This window comes from Euprymna scolopes, chromosome 3 (genome assembly GCF_053919585.1).
Source record: "Euprymna scolopes isolate OS-2025 chromosome 3, ASM5391958v1, whole genome shotgun sequence".
Classification (NCBI taxonomy): domain Eukaryota; kingdom Metazoa; phylum Mollusca; class Cephalopoda; order Sepiida; family Sepiolidae; genus Euprymna; species Euprymna scolopes.
The window spans coordinates 29,490,927-29,512,531 of NC_136484.1; the positions used below are offsets into that span (position 1 = coordinate 29,490,927).

Genomic DNA, 21,605 nt, shown 5'->3' on the forward strand with positions numbered 1-21,605 from the left:
TTCTTACCTTCTTAATAAAAAAGAAAGAAAGAAAACTTCAGTAATCCTATTTAAAAATAAATATTGCTATTTAATTTGTATTTATTTAAGTTGAAAAGTTTAATCACATTGAATTAAAACCCCGATTTCAAACACATAATATAAATCTAAGCATTTTGGGTGAAAAATTTATACAGTTCTTTCATTTCTTTCGGTTTGCAATTCTTGATTTGTTCCATTTTTGGGGGCAACGAACCTCACTTGTGCAGATATATACAGTGATGCAATGCACCTTCTTCATCTAAGGATTCCTCAGACATGAATTTTATTTTAATGCATTAAGACGAAAAAAAAAACCAGTCCAAAATTTAAAAATCAAATAAAGAAAATCGGTCATATATTTTTTTAAATGTTTTCTCCTAGATAAATCTATATATATATATATATATATATATATATATATATATATATATATATATATAAGAAAGTATATATGGTAAGAAACCCGTCCATTTCAAGAATGTACATTTCAAAGAACACTGATCCTAATGAGTTGCTCTTTATGTTTCTAGGCATTGGATTTAAAATATTTGTTCACAGCCAGTTGTATATAGAGTCAAGAAATGAGTTTCCTTGATCCTTTTCACAAAAGTAAATGGTTCTGTTGAAATAGTGGAAGGATAAAAATAAATAAATAATAAAGAGAAACAGAAGGTAAAAGAAAACCCATGATGCAGAGCTTTCAACATGTATATATTTCATGATTCTTTGCGGTGGGGGGGGGGAGTACAAAATTTAAATATTGCATTCATTAAGATTTTTATTATTCATGATTAAAAGTAAAAAAAAAAAAAAGCGGGGGGGGGGGAAGAAGAGGAAAGCAAAATAAGGAGGAGGGAGAGAGTCAGCTGACCGGTTCCGCCCAAGCTTTATCAAAGCTGTATAGAGTCGAGGGATTTAAAAAGGAAAAGTCTAAAATATGTACATTATTAAAATAAAGTCACGTTGCAGTCTGTTACTGTGTGGTAAAAAAACAAAAACAAAAAAAAAAGAAAAAAACAGGGAAGCGATTAAAATAAAGCAACGTTATATTTTCGAAGATCCTAGAGGTTAATCACGCTCAAACCTAAGAGACATTCCCTTTGTTTACAGAGTGAAGGACTTCTAAACCGAACGTGAATAGTTTCCTAGATGAAATGTGGAGGGAGCATGACTCCGAATTGAAAAAAAAAAGTTCATGCTGAAGTTCGCTGCACATGACGGGGTTTTAATGAGATGGTCAGTTATTGAAAACCCGTATGTGTTAGCTAGTACTCCCTTTCTCGGTATGTCCCATTTCTGATTTGGCTATGTACGTGCTGTTGGATTCTCCCATCCAATCTCAACGTTGTTTGGCCCACATAGTTGTCACCGCAACTACACTTAAAATTGTAAATTGCATTGTTATTATGAGGCAGTAGAACATCTTTTCGAGAGGATGGCATTAAGGTTTTCGTAAAGAACCCAACACAACACGCACACACACTTGAAGCAAAAAAACATTTTTGAACCGTTGGGCTGATTTGTTTGGTGAATTTCTCACTGTCTCCAATCATGGTTAAACAAAGATATATTGGACATTTACTCACCGTTTTAACTTTATTTTCAGAAAACTCAGTTATTTTTCTTTGCATAACTTACTGTTATATCCTTACTTTAAATAAGAATACAGCAAGAAACACGGAGTTATGGGTAAAAGACAAAGGGGTTTGTTTACAAAGGAATACAGGTGACATAAGAGTTACTCGACATATTTTCTTATTCTCTTCCTGTCTTTTTTCCTTCTGCCTCAGTCACGTGAGAGGGTCAATATATCCATAGTTCATTTCATCTATGAAGGGATGTTAGATTATTCCATTACATCACTTACGTAATACCACATCAAGAGAATACTCATTCTTGGATAGAGTATCAGAGATCATTCTAAATTCCTCATCCAATGTTGATTTTGAACAAATCATTAGAGCACGATGTGTTAGAGTCCAAATTAAATTGATGTTACGTTTTGGGAGGCAAAATGAATCCCAGCATGTCTACAGTTCCATAAATGTCTACAGTTCCATAAATGTGGGTTTGCGATATATTGAAGCAATGTAACTAGATGTTTTTGTTACGAATACATCAAGGAAGACTATGAACGAGTTACCCTCTCCTTCATAAGTATACTTTAATGCAGGATGCATTTTATTGAGGAGGGAGAAAAAATTATTTGCTTCCGTTTAGTTATTGAAGAGACAAAATTTGTCGTCTACATATAGAAAATAGACTAATTGTTCTTCATGGGTCCAGAAAGTAATTGTTCTTCATGGAAACCAGCGAAAATATTCGCCATTATCAGTCCCAAGACTAAACCCATGGATACACCTATTTGCCAATACATTACGTCATCGAAACTAAATTGAACAGATGTAGTAGCAAATTTCATCAGCTCAACAAATATTCTTTCAGAAATGGGAGGAGGCGATATCAGGCTACGATATAAAATATCTGTACAGATATCTATAGACTCTAAAATCGGACGCAAGTAAACAGGTTGCTAATGACATAAAAACACAAAGTCCGCAAAATAAAATGAATCTGTAAGACAGTATTTACTGTAATGATCTAATACTGGTTAAAAAAATAATAAAGATCCATTTTGCAACCTTATGCTGTGATGACCCTACCATATATAAAATGGGCCTTAAAGAGATACCTGCTTTGTGAGTTTTTGGTAAACCATATAACCCTGGGCAGATAGATCCTCAGGATCTAACCTCATTAACTATGCTAGGAGGAAGTACACCACTTGTAACCTACTTAACTAGTTTCTTTGGAATTTGCTTTCTAAAGAGGTTGTGGAATCAGGAGTTGCGACCACAACCCAATTTTATAAATTTCTCCGTGTCATTCAGTATGACAGACATTTTGTCGACATAATCATGATGATTTAATACAAAACCCCCTGAATATTTTATCCGGTCTAGTAATAACTAATGTATTTTCTCATAGAGTTTTAATAACTAATGTTCCTTCGCCATTTAAATTCTGAATGGGATATTGGTGTACTTGCAGAGCTGTGACCAAGGTTGTTTAATTTTGCTTTTAAATCTTTTACTTTAATTTCAGAGACTGGTGAAAGTCTCTTTGCTTAGGCACTGAGAATTCCAAATTCGGAAAATACCTCTTCACGTGTACAACCGGGCAATGTAATACAAAATTGTAAACTATGATCAAGTATTAAAAGTTCAGAAGGAGACAAGTCATGGGAGGATAGGTTTAAGACATTCTTGCCAATATTTGAATTGGTGGTATACCCAAATTTTTTGTATATTAAATGTTGCAATTTATTGTTGAATTTAATAACCTGCTTTTTATGACGATGTTCTTGTAAAATTGCAATATACTTTGTGAACCGAATTTTGTCACAGCACGAAAGAACGCTCACTATTTCCCTCCATAATTGTACATTTTTATTTTTATACCTTTCTAAATTTAATGCTGATTTATCCCCAAAAAATTATGAATAAAAGCATTTGCGATTCTATTTCCTGGTTGTAACCTCGTTTGTTTCATTTAAAATCTTATTTTGCTTTTAATCAGCAGAATCAAGTTTAATTTCTTAATTAAAATGGAATTGTACCTTGTCTTAAGATATTTCATGATTCTTTGGGAGTACAAAATTTAAAATATTGCAATAATTAAGGGAAGACTTATTTATGATTAAAAAAAATAAAAATGTACAACATGTTTAAAAAAAAAATAAAAACGTACATGTTTTAAAAAACTGTAGCACACTTGATTTGATTTTTAGCTGCTAAGGTGTCAAAATTGAAAAACACAGTTGACCTTCGCAGAGATAAATCGACTCTTCCGTGCATGTGTAAATATACAATTTTATCTCGAATTCGCCTAATTTTTACCTCTTTTATTCGTCTGGTAATGGCTCAAACAGTATTGACGAAAACTGCAGTGCTAAATAACTACTATGGCTGGAACACTGAATTGTTTGGATTCGATGCCAACTGATGGCGTCAAAGTCTTTTTTTTCTTCTTTTAAAATCATTTACTGTATATAATGGGTACAATATAATAATCAATAGAGAATTTGATCAATAAGTATGAAATCTGCATTAATTAAAACATCATATTTAAGCATATATTACGATCGGGAAATTCTGGGTCGTCTGCTGGTATATATATATATATATATATATATATATATATATGTGTGTGCGTGTGTGAAACAATATGAAAAAAATTCTTGTATTTCTTTTATATAGTTCCAATCGATTCTTATAAGAATCAACTATGCACTATGTTCTAACCATCCACATTATGTAATTAAATTTGTCACTTTTCTATTTAATAAGTAGAGCTATGACAACAGCATATTCTTTTCATTGTTTTGACTCCCGAGTATATATCTGACAGATGCACAATCAACCAAGAACCACATCACTCTACATAAAAACATATAAGATATCAATGAATATATACCTGAGAATCAAAACAAGGAAAAGAATATGCTGTTGTCATAGCCCTGGTAATAAGTTATGTTTCATTTATTTATGAGGAAAGCAAAAGGAGCAGAAAAAAATAATGTTTTTATATGCTTATATATATATAAAACATGAAACCATTGCAAAAATAAAAATAAAAATTAAATATGAACATAGATAGTAAACATAAAAGTTACTTATACTGTTATTCCTCACACCCGTTAACCCAAAAAACAGTAACAGTTGGGTTAAAGGGTGTGAGGAATAATAGTATCAGTAACTTTTATGTTTACTATGTTCCTATTTAATGTTATGACCAGGATGCGTCGGGCATCCCTGCTAGTTTAGATAAATACTTTATTCAAAACATTTGGAATGGTACCAACAGCCTTGGCTGTTGCCATGATGATATATATATATATATATATATCGTGATGCGACGATACAAATATCTAAATTACTTTATAGCGTGTATTTTGTGTCATGCTTACATCTTTTTTTCTTCTGAGTGACTGTCGTTTAATTGTAATAAATAATTTACCAAGAATTCTTCATAAGTTTTGAGTTTCAGTTATAGCTGAAGGAACTCAAGTTTATATATATATATATATATATATATATATATATATATATATACACACACACACACACATACATACATACACACACGTTTTTTCTTCATAAGTTTTGGTTTTAATTCCAGTTGATGCACCAAAGTCATAAATATATTTTGTCCAATCACAACTTTATAATATATAAGAATCGATAGAAAATAAACTCTAATAATATATACAAAATCTGCATGAAATAAAATATCATATTTATGCGCATTTTATGACCAGGCTACACCGGGCATCCCTGCTAGTTTAGATAAATACTTTTGCAGTTTTAACAAAAGAGCTGCAATAATATCAGGGTGTCTCCATTTACACTGAACATCTACAAAATGCTAACATCAATTTATTACATATGAAAGTCTGCTGTGGAATTTCTACAGGTTCTGCAAGTGTTTCATGATTCCGATACAATTACTGATTATGATTCTAATTCAATTTCTAAATATAGAGTTGGTTTTGTTGGAAGGTGGCTGGATTACCGTAAAACCCTATATAAAATGTGTATACATTTTCGCAAATGTAAAAATACACTCATGGGTGTGACTTACAGGTTTTAGTCTTACTGGTAGTTGTAAATCAATAAGTATTTATCATTTCATCATTAATATGAACCCCGTAAAAATTAAGTTTTAAACAAAAACAAAGAAATAAAAATGATGAAATGAATCGTTTTAGGCATCGGAAAACAGGCTCAACATTTTCCGATTCCAATACCCCAAAAAGTTCTGACTCCCGATTCCGATTAATCGTCCAAACAATAATTGTACTTGGCCTTCAGGACAAGATCAAAGTCTAGTATCTGTTCTTCAGATGCTGCACTTCAATTTTTTGTTCTCTGTCAGTGGAGGAGAAATCCTTCACGACTGAGACAATTTTTATTTTTGTTCCTTTTCTCCACGTTAAAAAACGACTCTGGTGTCTAACTCTGTCCCGTGGGGAGGCATTGTAAATAGGAACAATAATTTTGTGTGTGTGTGTACAAATCTGTATGAAGGATATTTGCTGTGTTCTCTTTTGTATATTTTTTTAATTCTCCGCACTGTATAACTCACTTCCTCTCTAATCCATACAATTTAGTCGCATACTGCAAAAATTAGTTTATTCAAAACATTTGGAATGGTACCAACAGTCTTGGCTGTTGCCATGATGATAGAATACACATCAAAATAGAAAGCAAAAGAAACAGATCCCCCCCTCCCTTGAAAATAAATGTAGCCATAGATTTTAAAAACTATTGGACATATATAAATTAAATTTTGGACATCTATAATATAAATCTCACCTGTCTGTTTAAATGTATGTATGTATGTTTAATGTCTACCTAAAACTTTCGACAGAGGCGACGGATTTTCACAAGATCAGTATTGTTTTGAAGCTCGACCGTTCGGACGACAAATATTGAAAAATTGGCTAAAAACATTAATTCCTTCATTCTCAACTGGGCACTTTTCTATAGGTGAGTGGTCGCTTTTTTGCCGATATTTTCGAAAGTCATCCCCTCTTTTCGATTGACTAGCTTTAATTTAAACCTTTGTTACTTCTGGTTTGGTGATGGACGCAACAGCAAAGACGTCACGTTTGTTTTTTTGTTCTTTTCTCCTTCTCGGTACGGGTTCAAGCCTGCCTGCCTACTACCACTTTTTTTTTTTTTTTTGCTTAACACACACCTCCAAACACCAGGGCAACACCGGGCACCCAGGTTAGTAATAATAAATGTTACTTAGTTCTTATTTATATTGTTGCATGTGATGTTATCCTCCACCCCCATCAACCCAGATAATCATCTCGTTCTAAAATATAATTATAGATAATTTTATTCTAATTATGAGTAAAACAGCAAGGAAATAAATTACAATCTGCAAAAAAAAAAAAAAAAAAAAAAATCATCAACAGTATTGATAAGTGCTTAGAATTATTTGTATTCATATTAAAATATAGGCTAAGGAATAAGGGTGGAGAATTGTAGGTTTTGGGTTCAATTCAAGTTGATGGCACCCAAGTTATATATATACTTCTTTAGTTTTGATCTCACTAACATATATTAGGTTCAATATAATAATCAAGAATTGTCTATAATAATAAATACGTCATCTGCATGAATTATACTATCATATTTAAGCATGTCGTATGACCTGGCAACGCCGGACGGTCTGCTAGTATAACTTAAAAATCTGGAGGCAGACAGAGGGTGTGGGTCAACTTAAAATAAAAAAGTGACTCTTCTTTTGAGGCACAAGTTCGAACACTACTGAACTCAGATTCCTGCAAAGTTTGCCAAATCTGAAAGTTAAACCTATAAATGCTCTAACTCTAGATAGTCTACACATATTCAATGGCTAAAAAATCTTGATCAAGACAGGAACAATAAAACACTGACAATAGAATTGAGTTTATATTTTGTTCCTCAATAAATCGTCTTACTAACTCTGGAGAATAAATGCAATAGAGGATCATCTTTCTTAGCTCAAAACTAATGTTTACAAAATGACGGAATTCATGTAATACTTGACCCAATGCAGTAATAGCACAAAGAAAACAAAATGCTTTCAGTTTCATGATCAGCTCATCTTCAAACGGGATTATTATCAAACCTGTAATAAGAAAACATTAGAAAACAAATGTCCCAATACTTTGTAGGAATAATTCAGCGATTTTGAACAAGAACCGAGTGTAGTAATGAATAACATTGTAGTAGATCTTTCACACACCACTATTGTATTATTATTATAAACATATTCTGTCACGCATCAGTAATATAATCTATACTATTAAGCAAGAAAATAAAAGAGAAAAGAAAAAAATACAAACAAACCAAATTTATGGTCAGGTTAAAAGCATCGATTCCTGCGAGGCAGTAAAGTTAATTAGCAAAGCGATACACCTGCTCAGCGTTTAAATGAATGAACACAAAGAAACAACAAATATTGTCAGTAACCTGAAGCCGCAATGCTAAACCAAGCAAAACTTAGTAAATCACCACTTATATAAAAAACAAAATCGGAACAAAAACATAAACACAGCTTACACGCACACTACAAGTCAGAGAGCACAATATATTTGTATAAAAAAAACCCAAAAAAAGTATAGAGAGTATAGTGGTGAAACTGTTGCAGCATTAAGATTAACAAGGAAGTATCACATCACTAAATTACAAATGCTATTGGTGAATTTATGTCCTTTCTCCCACTATGGGTTATATATAGGGCCATGACAACAGCATATCCTTTTCCTTGTTTTGATTCTCATGTATATATCCACTGATATCTTATGTTTTTTTATGTAGAGTGATATGGTTCCGGGTTGATTGTGTCTGTGTCTAACTGTGTCGGATATATACTCAAGAGTCAAAACAATGAAAAGAATTTGCTGTTGTCATAGCCCTAGTTATATAATAGGATTGACTAGACTTAACCTAGCAACTAACATAGGAGAAGTAAAACTGATATGACATATGCCATTCATTGCTTACTTAATGAAGGGCTTTTTCCCATCATTTGCATATGTCGATGAATATGATACTAGAAACGACCAGGCATTCATATGATTCACAAGTAAAAACCAAATAAAATAATTCATGAGGGTCTTTTACAAATCTTTATCTGAAACTCAAGACGCCAATTTCTGGAAACTTTTCAACACTTTAGAATCAGCATTTTTAGTTGTAATGACCTGTGAATATCAATAACAAAACTCTTTTGCCAGTGTTTTTGTTCATGTTTCACACTCCGACTCTTCATATATATATATATATATATATATATATATATATATATATATATATATATATATATATATGTATGTTTTTTTTTGTTTTTTTAAATTCTTTCTGCTTATGAAGTGGATATAAAAACTTGAAATAGGATTAGATCATACCCATAATTTGCTCCGATCATAAAACTGCATAAAACTTCAAGACCAATAAACCAATAAACAGAAAAGGCCAAATAGAAATTAAAATATCAGATATACTTCTTGTTTATCATTTTTATTGGGATCCTTTGAGATGAGTAATTTGTATTTTTTTTTTTTTTTTTACATAAGCATAACCACTTATCAAGGCATAGAGGCTATGCGAGGATAAGGGTTAAGAGTGTACAGTCGTCAATTGGACAATATAATAATCGTTAGTAATGGAAAATCGGTAAATTTGTTAACTTAAATGGAACGGCTCATCAAACACTTGTTTATGTTAGACTTGAAGATGACTATATTGTAGAAAGCAGGAAAACAGAAGACAATTCCACAGGCGTGCAGTTCTAAGAAAGAAGCTTTGTTCATGGAATCTACATTTAGGTTTAGGCACAGATATAGAGTGGGGGGAATTATTGATAGTGTTTTCAGCTAGATAAGTGTTTCTTGTGAAAGTTTGGTGAGGGGGGAACATAGATTAAGCTCAGTCGAACACTTTCCATGAAAATAACGATAAAGCAGAGACAAACTCGCAACATCTCTTCTGTGAGATAGAGGTTGCAGCGAAGAGAAAAGGACATTCGTTTATTTATTTGCAAACTGTTATCCTTATCTTCATAGTTATTGTTGTTTCACCACATTTTGGCCAACTCATCCTCTGGCCTCCTTTGGGGCTTGTGGCACAGTGGATAGAAGCGTGGAGTCTCTACAGTTCCAGGTGAGCATTGTCTGAAGATAGCAGTTTCAATCTTACTCAAAGCAGGCCAGCGGATTAGTTGGTGACTAAAAACGTGGTGAGACGACAACTATGGAAGGCAGTAATTACCGAGAATACAGTTACAAGACTTAGCATTCCTATCCTGTTGCAGTTAATCACCTGAAGAAGGCCAGAGGATGAGTTGGCTGAATCGTGGTGAAACAACTATGAAAATGAGGATAACAGTTTGCAAATAAATAAATACACGTTTTATCCGTATTATTTGGATTCATCGGACTACTGTCCTCATCTTGAGTGTGATTTTCACATTATATTACATTAATACAGGGTGAAGCCCCCCCCCCCCACAAACGGGCCCCAACTCTAATTAGGCCCTTTCTTAGTGTTTTGTCCGAATGAAATGAAACTTTGGTCATATCTAGTTTATTATATTCAAAACATCACATCAAAACACTAGGGTCTTTGCCCTTTTTTTTCTCTGCTGACTGTAAAATGCTCAGAAAAACAATTGAATGTCCTGGATTTTTTTTGGGTCATCCTGTATATATGCGTTAATATATAGTAATAATTAGTGATATTTACAAATAGAAATAAAATAGGTTTAAGGCTCCAAAAATTCGTACCAGAATTGTCCGCAAGGACCCGTGGAACGGTGGTTAGATTACTTAGAAAAAGCAATTGTAAAAGTGATATTCTTCTGAAGATTAAAGGTTCAATCCTCAGTGTTGTCGACCGAAAAAATACAATTGTGAATTACTTAGGACCTCTATCAAGTCATGGCTGACAGAATGAGAGCATGCTACCCCCGTGAAGTAAATATATAATGTTAAAAACTATCTTATAATGATCTGTATGGAGTTAATATTGAACAAAAGGTTAAAAAAAAAATGATAAAACTCAATTATCTTCTGCCAGTTCTAATTCATGTTCAACTGAGTAATATTGGATCATAACATGTTCAATTAAAATTATTTAAAAATCAATTATTTTGTAATAATTTTAATTGAACACATAAGTTTAGTTTTTCTTTTGCTGTGAAGGATTCATTATTTATTCAATATGTGATTATTTCATAGTCATGATTGTCAAAAAGAAATTAAAATAACACCATAATCAATATTTGAAACTGCCAAGAATTAAGATAAAGAAAAAAAAAAATGATTTTGAAAAATTACATAAATTTGTTTAAAATGGATACTCAAAATGGAACCATGTTATGCAATATTTAAAAAAAAAATCTTGTTTTCATAAATACATTGGTTATATTTTTTAAATGTTGCGAGTTAATATTATTCTGTCTAGTTTCATGTGTTCTGTTTTTTTTATGTGGGAAACATAACTATGTTAGAACAGTAAAAATGGCCTTGTTAAAAACCCTAAGTAATAACATAAAAATAAAGCAAACAAATAAATCCGAAATTATTTAAAAAAAAAAAAAAAAAAAAAAAATTAAAAGTTTTCATCTATATATATAAAAGCGAAAATGTATGTATGTATGTATGTATGTTTGTGTGTCTGCTAAAAACTTTCGACGGACACGACGAAAATTCACAAACTCGGTATCATATCGAAGCTCCATCCTTCGCTTGAAAAATTGGCCAAAAACGTTCATTTTTTCACCCTGAAATCGACAATTTTCGACCGGGGGGGGGGGTCAACAAAAACGGTCTTCTCGTGACGACGACCGGTTCTACACATGCGCCAGATGACGTCATGTTCTGATTTACTTTAAATAGTTGAAAAACTGAACAAATTTCATGTACACTGCATTAGGTCAGTTGATTAGCGTGTTGGTTCATTATCTAAACGTTTTGGGTTCGAATCGTGATGTGAGATGTCTTTTTTTTTTTTTTTCGATTTTTAAAATTTAAATATTGAACCAGTGTTATTTAAGCCATTTTTCACGTAACGTTCGTTTTTCTGTGTGTTTTTTTTTTTTTACCTCGCTTATCTATCCCCAACCACACACCCAAAAACACCCGGGTACTCACCGATTTTTTAAATTTTAATATCAAAACAGGCTTATTTAAGCCATTTTTCACGTGTTCGTTTTTCATCGTTCGTTTGCCTTACGTTAATTTTTTTGTGGATTTTTTTTTCTTGATGTTTTGATTCCCCCTTCCCCACTTAATTAAAACGTTTTCTTTTTTTACTTCACTTATAACAAACAAACCTACGTCGTCGTCGTCGTAAGGCTCAACGAATTCCGGGTGCGCACTTGTCAATTTGGTTCTTACTTAAATAAATTCAAACATCTTTCACTAACTCATTCTGGCTAGCCGATTATATTTTCAAACTTCGCCTCAGGGCTTCGGGTTCAATCCTACCCCCCCCCGGTTTCTTTTTTATTTAACACCACACACACCTACAAACACCCGAGCAACGCCGGGTACCCCCGCTAGTTGTTAATAAATGTTAACTTTCAAAAAAAATTTAATTAATGACTGTAAACAATATTTCATACAACAGAACTTTATGTCCCAGGATTTGAGTTGAGCATCTCAACTTCCACAGATCATGATCATATACATTACACTAATCACCTCTTTCCGATTTGCCTTCTCGTCAACATAAATTACCAAATAAAAGAGATTAGATTTTAAATAAAAATCATAAATGAACCTTGAATAAATAAACAAATAAAAGAGTTAATGAAGTTGACTGCGTTTTGTTTAAATTTAATATGAAGTATCTGAATATTTTACAATACAAATAATCCGATTGAAAACTTAAATTATAAATGAAAAAATAAAACAGATGGTTGCGCGTGTGTGCGTATGCTTAATTGATAAACTCTTAAACTATTGGTGATATAACACTGAAATCAACAGGAAATAGTAATCATAAATCAAGGATGGTTTATAACAAGTAAAATCGTTGTTTGGATGGATGAATAACGCTACAGAAATATTTTTGGCAAGTTGAAATGCAGAATTTTTATTTCAACTTGCTGACATATTTTTAATAGTTTTATGCATGCACAAATTTAACCAGAGTTTGATTGGTTTAATTTTAAATCTTTCTTATTTACCTGTCGGGTTAGCTTAAACGGGAGGGAACGCACCTGGAATGCTAATGTTTTGATTTCAATTCTAGCTGATGGCACCCAAGTAAGTTTTTTTTTGGTAACTTTTGAAATCTACTATATATAATACTAGCATTTCAGCCTGGCGTTGCCAGGGTGTTTGGATGTGTTTGTTGAACAAAAAAATGGTAGTAGGAAGGCAGGCTCGAACCCGTAATGTAATGTCTATGCCGTTACGACCACTGCCAAACCGGAAGCGACATTTTTTAAAATTAAGGCTAGACAATCTAAAGGAGAGGATAACTTTCAAAAATATTGGCGAAAAAAGTACCCCACCCCCGTAGAAAAGTGCCTAGTTGAAGGGAAAGATATTAATGTTTTTAGTCAATTTTTCGATATTTGTCGTATGAAAGGTCGAATTTAAAACGATACTGATCTTGGTAAAATCCGTCGCCTCTATTGAAAGTTTTAGGCAGACATGCAAACAGACATACATACATTTATATATTGGTAACTAAAGATTTTCGACTCAAACTGATGAAAAAGCTTGCCCTATCTCTGAATACCCTTTATGTAAAATTTCAAATATTTAGATCAGAAATTGTCTGAGTAATTTGGAAGAGACCGCAGAAGTCAATTTTTTAAAAACTTTGACCCCTTTTTTGACCCATTAACATTTATTGTTTTGGACTGAAATCAAGTTATTAAGTTAGATCCATGTCCAAGGAACATATCTAAAATTTCAAGTGTTTAGACCCAAAATTGTCGGATGAGTTTGGTAGAGTTCTCAAAGGTCAAATCGTTGAACTTTGATCTCTTAATCGCCGAATTTCACATCGATTTTCCCAAATCTCAGTACCCTGTATATCAAATTTCGAGTCTGTAGACTAAAAATTGACAGAGTTATTGCGTAGGGAAATGTACACACACACACACACACACTTTCACAGATATATAGATTCAATAAAGAATTGGCACTAATAATAAATACGAAATCTGCTGGAATTAAAATATATTCAAGTATATTTTACTACCAGGCAAGTACACGAAATGAATCAGCTTAAAAGGTTTTTAATCTCGCGAATCCTTCAGATGAGAAGGTAGTGATTTGAATGCCTCCGTAGGGAATTTAAAACAAAATTTCTTAACTGAAGTGGGAAGATTAATTTTGTTATCGTTGTGAAGAAAACAAAAATTAATCTATCTGAATGACTTCAATTATTTTGTTTGTAATTTTAATGTATCCTTTCAAATAGTATCACAAAGAAAATTTGGTTCTTGTCGAGAATTCCTTTTATATGCAAAAACAGAAATAAAGAAAAATCTGTATGATGTACGTATCTGATGAAACAAAAAATCTCATATTCCAAAAATTACGTAAATTGATCAAATAGTTTTATTTTCACAAAAGAAAGCTATTTTTAAACAATTAATAGAATTATTATTAACTAGCGGGGGGGGGGGGGGGTACCCGACGATGCCCGAGTGTTTTGAGGTGTGTGTGGTTTTGGGTAAATCAAAACTCCGGGGGTGGGTGAGGGTTAAAATAAAAAGTTTTGGTAGGTGAGTATGAGGATCGAACCTGAACCGTTGAGGCAAAGTTGGAAATGAAAGTGTGAAAAAAAGACATACGACGTTAACCACTGGGCCACGGAGACATACAAGGGAAACACGTTTGAATTTATTTATTTAACTATTGACAGATGGCACCTAATTATTGAGGTCAAATAGAAGTCACGCAGTTAACTTGGGTTTGTTTACCCAAGTTTTTTCCCCAACAGATGTTGGGGAGGGGGAAAGCAGCTCCCCATTGTCCAGATTGATTAGTAATTGTCTGATATGAGAGGAATTTGTCCCCACATTGATCAAAGCTAATTGCTTCTGGACGTTTCCCGGCACGATGCCGAGAACACCTCTGATTGAGTTTACTTTCACTTTATTTATGCTAAAAAGGAGAGAAAACAGGCGAAATAGCGCGAATCTCATAAAAGTCAACGTAAATAAATGTAGAGGCGACCCGCGTTCCCAAATCCTAAATATTATTATCTAGCGGGTATATAAACAGTTCTAAGCGAGCGTAACCCCCCGGGAGCGTGTGCGAAAGAAGCCTTTGCGAGACATACACAAAATGGTCACACACATTTTGCCTTTTATGTATATAGAAGATTTGTAAGCTTTACAACATTATTCTCTAGTTTGAATTATTGAGTTATCTCCCTTTGTATTTTTGGGTTTTGTTAGATCGTTTTCAAAATAACGAACAAGACAGGCACTCTTCTGTTACGCATACAATTGTATTTTCTTATATATATATATATATATATATATAAACTATTTGATCAATTTACGTTATCTTCGGAAAATTATATTTTCGTTTGGTCATGGATGCACACACCATACAGATGTTTCTTTTTTTAATTTTAATATAGGGGGAATTCTGGACAATAACAGAAAATTATGGCTAAATTGAATTATTTTCTGTTTAATAATTTTGGAGATGAAAACCAATTATTTGGATTATTCGTGCTATTACTAGATCAGAAATTTATATGGAATTTCAAACTAGACTTTTTATTTAATTCACAGAAGCAGATTGTTCTTGTTCTGCCAATCAAGACTGGACAGAATCTTTAATAATTCGTAATTACATTCTCACTATCGCCCAATATGGACATGTGGTGCAATGGATAAATATGTTGTGTAACAATCAGTTCTACACGGCAGTCTTCTGGAGGTTGATGGTTCAATTGTTATTACACATGATACTAACTAAAAATAAAATCTCTATATAAGACTTATACTCGGAACGAGAACAATCTAGCTCTGGATTAAATAAAGAGTTTAATTTAAAATTCCGTATTGATTTGCTTGTTCATTAAGATGCAATTTTAAAATAGTGAGAGGTTGGGGTTAGCCTAAACGTTGAGAATAACAGTTGTCCAAATAATCTAAATTATTTAAAATATGTAAAAAAACAACAAAAAAACGAAACAAAAAAAAACTTAAACTAAAATAGAATAGAACTAAAAGAGAAATAGCATTCTCTTCCATTTTCTTTTTTGTATTTTCTCCTTTTATTTCTATTTTATGATAACCATTTGATTATATTGACAAGTTATTTTGAAGATCAAACAAAAATAGAGAAGGAAAAAAGCAGTTAATATTTTTCTATGTGGCAGGAAATATTAACGATTTGCTTACTTGGAAAACTTTTATATAATTATTTCTTATTTATTTTTAGAGAAATTTGTACATCTCACGAAAAAGTATATAAAATGCAGATGTTGGGAATTTATTACATCGTTTTCTGAGTAAACAAAAAATACAACAAATGAAATTTATATTTTAAATTAATGCATTGATTACCTAGTCTCAAAACAAGGTAGATTAGCAAGAATTCTTAACAATGATAAGTAAATATGCACGTTAGATAACAAGAAAGATGTTCCTAAATCGGAACAAGACCGAATTAAGACAGATGTTGGACAATTAAGGGCTTGATATCAGACAGAGTTATCAATAATGAAAAAAATGTACTCAACTCTAACACTTTATTGCAAATTCATGATATCAACAATCACTGAAATGTCAATTGATGCCAGTCAGAAACTTTTGACCAGATTACTGATATCACAAAACTGCAATAAAGTGTTATAGCTAAGCAATATATATATATATATATATATATATATATATATATATATATATGTGTTGGGACGATTAATCGGAATCGGGAATCGGAAAAATCGACAAATTTGGAGGCATTGGAATCCGTATCGAGAAAATTGGTGCCTTTTTCCGATGCCAAATCGATTCTTTTAATTGTCTTTTTTTATTTGATTTTGTTTCAAGCAAAACATTCCATTGCTGTTAATAATGATAAAATAATAAATATTTATTGATTTTAAAATACCAGTAAAGCTAAAATCGATAGATCATCCTCCACAAGTGTAATTTTACGTTTATGAAAATATGTGCATATTTAACATGTGATTTTTACAGAAACCGGGGAAAATAACTCTATAGTAAAATATTTAGAGATTTATAAAGAATCAGAATCGGGAAAAATATTGGAATCGTCCCATCACTAATATATATATATATATATATATATATATATATATATATATATATATATATAACTTTAACAGTGCAAAACCTATACAGCGCTTTAAAAATAATATACAGAAAACCCTAGCGGCCTTTTTTGCTAATAAACTAATCAGGAGTTAATCATTGGTATTTTACAGAAAAAAAAAAAAAAAAAAAAAAAATTAAATTGTCACGAAAGAGCAAATACTCTGGGATATAAGAATAAAAGGAAGAAAAAAGAGGGAATGTGAATGCATGTAAAATAATATATAGAATAGTGCCAGCAATATATACTTATGGCAAGTAAACTACAGAATATCTAAATGATTTCCCTCGGGAATGAAAAAAAAGTTTCCGAGTAACTTACTTGCTATAAATACATTTTTACACTACTAAGCACTAATCATATATTGAGCACTGTGAAAGTAAATACTGAAAATATATACATAATTATTATTGAACACAATTCCACGTAACTATTTTTTATGTTAATGTGTTCAATATTCAACATATATCAAATAAATAAACAAAAATTTAACTTGATTAAAAAATGGGAGGGGGGATACATAAAAAAAAAAATAATAAAAAGGTCTGATGGGGAAACGACGAAAAAACTAATAAGAGCAAAACCTGTCTACCTTCAAGTGTTGAGTCCATCAAGCGAAGTCAGAACAAGTTGATAATGGTAAAAGATGAAAGGTAAATGGCACGCAGCAAAACTGTCAGGTTTTATAATTAAATGTAATTCCAGCAGAGCAATGGCACCAAAAGAGACCGTCTGTCTTCTAAATAGGAAAAACACGAGGTAGATGCATTTATGTTTACCTGAGAATCTAAGACAGTCAAAATAGTATCACCGATACGACGACAACAACAACAGTTGCAATAACACTCTTAGCAACTGCTGTATCCATGAAAACCACGAGGTGAGTGTGGGTAATTTCTTAACGACTAAGCGATTTAGCAAAGGAGAGCGAGGAGGGGGGGGGCTTACAAAGAAAGGATGGCAACAATATCCGACACTAAAAAAGGTAACCGCAAAACGGATTATATTCAATTCTGCAGTACATAAGATAAAGTGCTTTTAAGAGCCGCTGGGGATTTTTTTTGGGGGGGGGGATGATGATGAAATTTGTTCTGCTCATAATAAAAGCTGATATCTACCTCTGCTAAATAAAATAAAATTAGTTTTAATAGTCTAAATTGTCATCGTAAAGTATGCAAACTTTTCATAAAAAACCGAATGGAGCACTTTTTGGTTGTTGATCATGTTTTCATGAATGTTAAGATCTCACGTTCTCGTGGCTAGTTGTTGATGGTCTAATAGTTAGAATTGAGTATCGAAAAGGCAACTGAATTTCAATTTCAGCTTTAAGCACTTTTCTGTTTTTAGCCATACTGAAAAGTTGTACAGCAAAACAATTCCTCCTGTGGATGATTATCCCTTCAGTCAAAGTTCTCAGAAACCAAGGAGCTCTCCACTAGGGGCTAACACTTGAACTCTAAATATGAGATACATAGATATTTGAATGTTCCATTAAAGTTCTTTATTTCTAAAACACAAAGTTATTATAAAAGTCGAGAACATTTTTCTCTCTCCCCAATTGACCATTTTAATATGTTATAGCATACCTTTCTTTTTGATCTCTGTCTTACTGGATTCCAGAGCAAGAATTCATCTAGTCTGGTGGAGTGTCCAGCTTCGTGTTGCTACTTGTGGTAACATCACTGGGAGAAGTGCCCCATTCCTCGTAAAAGTTAGTATGGGTTAGCCATACAGAGGAGATCTTATTTGAACTGAATACTGCGTGATATTGAATATTTAGTCAGGGTTTACTTTTAAGGAAAATAACCTCATGCCAGATTGTTCTGGCTAACCCCTGGACAGAGAGAGACCTTAGACACTTGAGGTGTGTGTAAATATATGCATAAACACTAACAAGAAAGCCCAACGTTTCTCGGAATTTAATGAAGATCATTAATATATACTTTTTCTTTCTATTTTTACTGTTCCTTCTATAGTTCCACCCATCAAAGAAGCCGAAATGTTTGAAAACTTTCTGATATTGGTATCTTATATATATGGTTTAAATTTCGTTAAAATGGGATGTGCGTATTTAAAATTTTAAGGCAGTTCTGTCCACATGGGTCGTTCAGAGGTTGGGGCACGTAGATATTCGGAACATAGAGGGTAACAGATAGTGAGGACCAATTCCATTGTCTTCCCCAGAAAAGTTCAGATATATAATTTAAATTTCATAAAAATAGGATATATTTGAAGTTTTAAAGGCATAAAATTATTTAATAACTAAAGACCTAATTTTTACTCATCAAAGCCAAAATTCACTTGTAAATTTTAATGAGATGGATGAATTCTAAATTTAACGAAGAAAAATATGATGAGAGGATTGAAAAAAGAATTAACAAAATTTGATTACTTATGAGAACAGTTTGTGACACTTGTTGTTACTGGATTTTGGAGATGACTATGTTGTAGTCTGCAAAAAAAAAAAAAAAACGTCATTCCAGTAGCTTCTTTGCAAAGATTGCAAGGTTGTGGAACTCACTTCCTGCTCACTGTTTTCCTTCTAACTACAGCCTTGGTCTTTTTCAGACCAAGATCAATAAGCACCTATCTTTGCGATAATGATCTTCCATCCTTGTTAGCTCAAGTGGCTTTACGCATTGTTTCAAGCAATTTCTTATGAAAAAAATGGTACTGTGTTACAGATGCGAACTTCTTGGAAAAAAACTGTTCAGAAAAATATTGTATGATATTAGGCAAATGGAGGAAGAAAAGTTCTTTGTAGTTGTAGTTGAAAGGAGAGTTCTTGATGTGAATATCTTACGATAAGAAATGAGCACCTTCCATTAAAATAATGATCGAGTAGAGAAAAATTAGCAACGTCTCTTCTGTGAAGAAAGGACTGTACAGTAAAGAAGAGATCTTCACCCACTAGATTGTTAAGTCGATTTTGTACTCTGAGCACACCTCCCCACACTAGCAGCAGTACTCCATATTAAGATTTATCCGACTCTTATACAGGAAGAAGGTCAGGCGTCCAGTACTTTCTGGAGCGGTAGAATGATCCAACTATTATTCTAGTAACCTTAGCAACAGACTGAACATACATCTTTCATTTTAGATCTGGAGTCAAAATCATTCTTAGGAACTTAAAACAAGGGCATTCTTCAAGAAAACCATTTTGACAGAGGAAAACAAGGATTTGAGTATTGGTGATGAAAGGAGGGAAGTTTGGATTTAGAGATGTTAAAAATAACGAGCTCCTCCTCCCCCTGCAGCAGATGCTCCAGATTGGAAGAGAGAACAAAAAAAATCATATCTCGAGCACCAATTTCTTGAAGTACTGCCATAGAGAGTTGTGTCGTCTGCATACATGTCAACACATGATCTCAGAATTTGATTTGAAATCAAAAATCAGAAAGAGTTGAGGACCATTGATGTATGTGAGTGTTGATACTATGTGCTTCTGACTTCTGCTCATCAGAAACCACTTTTATAGATCTACTAGCATTTCAGCCCGGCGTTGCCCGGGTGTTTGGAGGTGTATGTTGAGAAAAAAAAAAGAAAAAGAAAAAGCGGTCAATTTTTTTAAACTTTGACCCCTATTATGTCCCCTTAACATTTATTGTTTTGGACTCAAATCAAGTTATTAAGTTATATCCATGTCCAAGGAACCTATAGCTAAAATTTCAAGTGTTTAGACCCACAATTGGCGGAGGAGTTTGGTAGAATTCTCAAAGGTCAAATCGTTGAACTTTGACCCCTTGCTCGGGTGTTTGGAGGTGTATACTGTGCAAGAAAAGCAAAAAAACAAAAAAAATGGTTAATTTTTTAAAACTTTGACCCCTATTATGACCCCTTATAATTTATTGTTTTGGGTTCAAATCACTTTATTAAGTTAGATCCATGTTCAAGGAACCTATATCTAAAATTTCAAGTGTCTAGACCCAAAATTGTCGGAGGAGTTTGATAGAGTTCTTAAAGGTCAAATCGTTGAAATTTGACCCCTTAACAGCCAAATTTCTGGCTGACACCCGTCACATCGATTTTCTCAAATCTCAGTACCCGGTATTTCAAATTTCGAGTCTATAGACTAAAAATTGACAGAGTTATTGCGTAGGGAAATGTACACAGACAGACAGACACACAGACAGACAGACAGACACGTTCACTTTTATAGATATATATAGATTGGAAAAGACTTGATGGCCGAGAAGATAAAGCACAAAATGTATATCTGCTGTAATGCAAAAAAAATACATCATGCTCACGCAAAATTGTTACCTTAATAAACGTTATAGTATCTCACCATTTTCCATAAGCAACATCAAATTGTTAACTCCATTCAATATTGAAACCAGTTATTTGTTAGGCTAAAGATGGTAGCCAATAAACGCTTAGTTATTTAATATGAAAGTGTTAATATGAATTAACCCCCTCTCCCCACAAAAAAGACATAAGTATATTTATTATAAGGGAAACAGATTAAAAAGTGGGTGCTTCTACATTATTGGCACAAGATTTTGTAGTTGATAAATGGAGTTTTCAGATCATTTATTCTTGTGAACACTTTTGTAATAGACCATACAGAGAGAAATGCTTTAAAAATACTAAATGTTATCTCAAATTCATCTTTCAATACAAAACTTGTAAACATGACTATAGAGGAAATGTTGGGGGAAATACCACTAATAAATGATTTAAATGTACTAGAGCTTTA

General features: G+C 32.6%; 1 protein-coding gene across 5 annotated transcripts in view; it reads right to left on the minus strand.

Annotated features, from left to right (window-relative positions):
* Positions 1–21,605, minus strand: part of LOC145254471 (neurocalcin homolog) — a 537,803-nt gene that overhangs the window by 98,009 nt on the left and 418,189 nt on the right. Inside the window, exon 1 of one of the 5 annotated variants that reach the window (XM_080113031.1) lies at positions 17,499–17,742. The exons of the other annotated variants lie outside the window; for them this stretch is intronic. The gene's annotated coding sequence lies outside the window, so the exon portion shown is untranslated. Of the gene's footprint in view, positions 1–17,498; positions 17,743–21,605 lie in introns of those variants that run through there. 5 annotated transcript variants of the gene reach the window in all.